Below are 5,961 nucleotides of genomic sequence, written 5' to 3'. Positions count from 1 at the left end.
TGAACAAAACTTGCCAATGAATTACTACCTCAGCACGCCAGTGTGGGTTTATGTCATGTTTAAATTCAGGCAATGTATCTCAACACACGTGGTCATGATTGATATTGGTCGAGAAAGCCTATGTGTTTCATTGATTTAAAATTTAACAATACATCTTCAAGAATAATTAAAATCTTGAATCAAATAATAACCCCTAATCATGACAATTTCATGCAAACTCCCTGCAGTGGTGAATCGTTGCATACCTAATTGGTAGCAAGCCCTGGTGACGAATGAGGTATTACAGGTAAGAACAACAGTTCCACACTGCCCACCAGGGATTATTTGTCTGTCGTGCATAGCCCCTCCCAAACATGTAGTACGCTCCCGGATTGGTTGAAGTGCGTCACGTGACCGCGAGCTTTCTGTCGTGCACGAATACGCTGTCCAACCAAGTTCCTACCTGCCCACTCCGAAGGAACGTGTTTTTGGGGTACGTTAGTGGCTGAGCACGATGCAAGAGAGGTACCAGATAATACTCTCAGCCCCACGTTTGTAGTAATTTAATAAGATTGTAAAACATCAGTAAAACAGTCAAATGTGTAAACAATTGAAAAAAAATCGTTATTAAAATACAACTACAATTCATAACCATTTACAGCCTTCGGCCAGGAAAGTCATACGAAAAATTGCACACGAACGACACATTCAAGCAAGCACCCGATGCTCCGTTTTGAAGTTTGAAAATTAAACATCTTTGAATTGTATTATGTTTTGAATTAGATAATTTTATTTCTTAATTAAAAGCTTATATCATTTTACATCTGGAAGACTTTATTGAAAAGGACATTTCGTGTGAATTTTCTCTCGTCGTTAAGTAGATGGCCTGGCTGGGGGTTCGGTTCAATGCGAACTCTCGCCTGTTTGGGATTGCGGGATCGAGATAAGGCGACGTAGAGCTGCTGGCCGTGCGAGAAGACCGCCGTCTGCAGATCCATTCCAACGTAATCGGACGTCTGTCCCTGCGCCTCCGTCGTCCATGCAGGGGGCGCGTAGCTTTGCAGCGCCCCCTGCTTGAAAACGACGGAAAGTGCAGCGTTCATCACAGATAAAGTTTTGCGCTTATATAAAAGTATGATAATAATTTTTAGCGTTTTGTCACTCCACTGCTGGATGGAGTGCCTACCCATACCCTTTCAATCATGGGGATTTTTTTAACCATACTTCACTACGTTGGATAATGAAGGTTGGTGAATCCAGTGGCATAAATGCCGGAGCTTAGTATAAGACAACCAATGTTTGTTGGTGGCTGCACTACCCTCACATATCAGATTGTCACTGATGCTAGCCACCAAATTGAACTCAACTCTGCTAGGTTTGTAATACAATGCACTAACCACTGCACCACCGCTCGACCCTTACAATACAGAAGTGAAATGTAAGAGAATTGTAACCGATTGCGTGGTACATAATCGGATAGCTTAGGCCATATGTGTCTCGCAAACTTTACCTGGAATTTTATACCAAAAATAAATGCACATCTGCGGCATTGAGTTATTGTAACGACGATATTTAAGAGACAGAAGAAAAATGTTGAACGTTGTTTGAAATCTTTCCTGTTGGCAACCAATGTTTCCCAATGGACTGCGAATGGCATCCCAAGCAATGTGATTGCCGCTGCTTCAAATTCGCTGCAAGCTCACCACTAGGAGTGAGCTTGCAATCGGTCGTAGCCAAAAATGCGTATCCTGGCACAATGACCATTTTATACCCTGCAGAGAAGAGCACATGTACATCTTGGGTTTTCATTATAAGTTGTTGTTGTTTTTGTCACTGGAGTGATTGCAGAAGAGAAAGGTGGAACGGAATTATCTTGCGAGTAATATTCCAGCCCGAGAGCACGTACCAGTGTGGTGAAGTATACTCCAGGGGAAAAAATACCTTCCTGACCAACGTGGCATGGGGAGGAATGTATCAAGCAGTGGGTTGCCAAAGGGTTGTAAATAATGATGAGACTCATGATTATAATGAACCATGCTTAGACGCCAATACAATAAACTAAAAACGATCCATATTCATTTTGTTGAGTTTTTTATCTTTGCTTAAGGGTGACTGCTTTTGTACATTTTCTGACTGAGCTTTCATCGTGTAATTTGAGAACAGTGTATATTTATTCAGGCTATAAGACTCTTCGCCTAATTGGGCTATCTTATTAAAATTACTCAATGTTTCTAAAAGCCAATATGGTGCATTGTTGTGGGGTTCTTTATTGTAATGTATTTAATGATAACAAAGTGCTACCTTTATAGTCAATTTAGTAACAAAAATAACAAGCAAATGCCCTTCGGAGAAGAATATTGATTTACATTTGGCATGGTCTCCTTCTGTCAATCAACATTATAGCCATGCCTTGCAGGTTGAGCTCCCATTACCTGATTTGGGATATACAAGGTACAGCGTGATATATGTAGCAAATTATTTGCCACTGTGTGAAGGATTTTTACATTTTATTTTAGTTGAGTGTACGTGGTTATTTATCATTCATGTATGTACGTGTTATTTATAATATGATGTAATTAGATAATTTTCAATTTCAAAGATATCTGATTATAACGCACAGGCCTTAGTTAGTCCACTGCTGGCTGTAGGCCTGATCATGCCATGTCGTTCACAGGGCTTTGCTTGGCCATAATTCACCACGTAGATTCGTGCGGGTGAGTGACTGTGAGCAGGATTCAAATCTGGTTCAGTTATCACCCACCGCTGATCTTAGCCATTGGCTGGGAATCAAACTCAGCTTGCTCGGTTCAAACTGTATTGATGATGACAATAATAATAATAATACGCAATAGCATGAAGTGATAATAATTCACAATGCAAGGAATCGACCAGCTGGCATTTTAAGTTTTCAAATAGAAATATCAATAATCCAACTGTGGCACACATACTCATAACAAGTGAAGTGAAACCCAACTAAATCACTGGGGCGCTATATCTTTGTTGATTTTTCATTCCTGCTTGCTACTACTGATGCTGTATTAAACCCATTATTCGCTGATACTTGCATTGTCGGCCGTTCACGGACACAAATAACAACCACAACTCAACTCGTGCGCCAATAACGCTGTGGCCTTAAAAGTATAGAATAGGCAACGTTTAGGGCAATGGCGCTTCTTCGTAGCAACGCTTCTCCACAGCGCCTTCACGTGTCTGGCTACCGCCCCTTGACTACCCCCTCTGTCTTGCCAATGCAATGCCTCAATATTTCTCCGCCCCCACAGCTCTCCGTCGCCACACCAGCTCCGGCCAGGCCTATCCCAACCCCTCCTTGAAGGCTCCGCCACCACTTTTAATATCCCAATTCTTCATCTCAAAACCACTATCATCTTTGTTATTAGACCTCCTTTGCCAGTACCAAAATATAATAATAGGGGTTTTCCCCCTATTTTCTGGCAACAAAACTGAAACCTTTTTACGAGGAATCATGTCTGCATTAACCACAATACTTGTGGTCAAAATGCAAAAAAACACACTCTGATTTGTTTTCTGTTTGCATTTTTTTGTTTGCCAGAAAAAAGGGGAAACCCCTATTCCTACTATCATCTTTGTTGTACAATGTAATAATTGTTGTAAAGCGCCTAGGAAAAGGCACTATATGCATGTAGATAATATACGAATATAAGATAAGATACGAATATAAGATCAGGTGAAAAAGGACGATTGTTTGAAACGTTTTTAGGCCACAGTGTTATTGACGAATGTGTTGAGTTTGTTCTTGTTATTGCTTAGAACTATCTAAATATACGCGTCAAATAAGCTTAAATATGTTTTTAAAGCTATGATCTCTACACGATATAAAAGGCACATACAAAATGAAGCATATCATACATGTGCCATTACGATAACAATTAGAAAACAAAAACACATATCTCACGATTTATTGCAAATAATATGCTGAAGCGTAATAGAACAATGGCTTCATAAATCCTATTTATGTGCTGCGAGCACAAGAATTGAACCATGACTTTTAATATGAGAACGGCTGGGGTGGGTGGGATTTTTAGATTTTTTTTTGACGGGGGGAGGAGGAGGAGAGGGTGGGTGGTGGGGGGGTTCTGTGAATAATATATTGGGTCACTCCGTCAATGTAATTTATGCAAATTATAAGAAAGGAAAAAAAACGGAGCTGTTGCACGAGCACGTGTCCCGCCACGCGTGTTATGCACGCGACAGACACATCACAAGCGAGGATGCGCTGCTGCTACTGCTACTATCCGACTGCGCTCATCACACGTGTGCTGAGTGTGGGAGGGGGGGGGGGCTTTTAGTGAAGGAGCGGGGGGGGGGGGTCGTGCCACTGCGAAGCTAATCAGCATGATTTGTTACCGCTTGTTCGCTGTAATATACATCGCGGTGTGTCATGTCCCCAGCAGTTATGTTTGTGGCGGGTGATGAATGAGCATTGAAACTGCGCTGCGGCGGCGAGAGGCAAGGGCCCTTTCTCTGCATTGGCGAGCGCAAGGGCAGCTTTGATTGGTGCTTCGCATTGGAGGGCATCAAACTCGCATCGTGGCAGAGAGCGCGTTTTTTTGGTGGTCGAAAATTAAATTACTGATTTTTTTAAATAAATACAAAAAGCCGTCACCTCCCTATTCCTCTCGATCCCTCCCTCCACACCGCAACTTCCTCCAACGTTCTGCCCACATGTAGTCAAATGTTTTTTTTTTGTGGTTTTCGTGGTTTATAAAATAAGTGTCGTTAAAACGAGCTGTCAGAGGCAGTGGTGGGTTGTTGTATTTCAAGGTTGTTGGGGCGTGATGTCCATTTCGGTTCTCGTTTTGGAAACTACTTCACAAACTTTTGCTCATAATTCAGTTCCTTGATAAGCTCCCGATAATATATCGCGAAACGTCGGACATCGTGCTGAATAACACGTGGTACAGCGTTGGATAGCTGCATGGCACAACTGCAAAAACGTGTGCAGTCAAATATTTGTTTGAGTCCATCAGCCTATGGGCTTTCCAAACCAACATTTATTTAAATAATCAAATTCTGCACCATTTATAGCCTTTACACATTTGTTCATACACGACTCTTGCTGTTAACTCAATTGAACCAAGTCTCCGATATGCACGAATTTAGATTATTTTATAAGCAATGTGGGTTAAGGCTGGCCTTGGGAAACAGTGCTGTCTGGTTCATTTGTCATACATCTATAGTATGTGCAGATATAAAAATGCTCCGTCACTAAGCTTAGCTACATCTTGCACATAGCATGATTAGCACTTCACAAAGAGAGTCTCTCTCTCTCTTCATGCTGACGCGTACACACCCCAATAACACACGCTCGTACATCTGCAAATACATAACTATTGCGATTGCTGGTAATACTAAAAGTGTGGCATTTTTATGAGGAGAAAACAAGTATATATTTTTTTAATGCAGGTGTTAATTACAATATTGTATCTGGTCTTGGAGTGTGTTTTCGCAACAAGGAATGCGTAATTTAAATACTTAGAATTGTCACCAGAGTGTACGCAATGAACCGGTGGTTCATATGATGTGCTGCTTGGGACGATTGTTTCATGCTCCAACCATCAACTCCAATAAAAGCAACAGAATGCACGAGTCTTTTCTCTCACTCATGCGGGTAGAATCATTAATCGCCGCCGCATTGTGTCAATAATCTTCATGAGCTGGTAATTTCAATGTTAATGGATCTCCGGGAGGGCTTTAGAGATTTCAGCCAGCCAAAAAAAACACGTGGAGAAAACGCAGTGACCGCAGCCCGTTAAATTGGGTGACATTATGGCAGGCAGATAATTAATCGTGAGGGATCGGGCAAGCCAGGGACGCCGATGTGCAAGATTTTCTTAATCACGTCTCACGGCCCGACGTTCGCTCCTTCCCCCATCTCTGCGACGGCGTTCCCCAGTGAATGGGGTCCGGTAGGGAGGGCGGGAGGGGGTGGGCAGACGGCGG

The sequence above is a fragment of the Lampetra planeri genome, chromosome 16, assembly GCF_965212315.1.
Source record: "Lampetra planeri chromosome 16, kcLamPlan1.2.h2, whole genome shotgun sequence".
Lineage (NCBI taxonomy): Eukaryota > Metazoa > Chordata > Hyperoartia > Petromyzontiformes > Petromyzontidae > Lampetra > Lampetra planeri.
The sequence above is the reverse complement of the archived record's forward strand: the minus strand, read 5'-3'. Positions refer to the sequence as shown.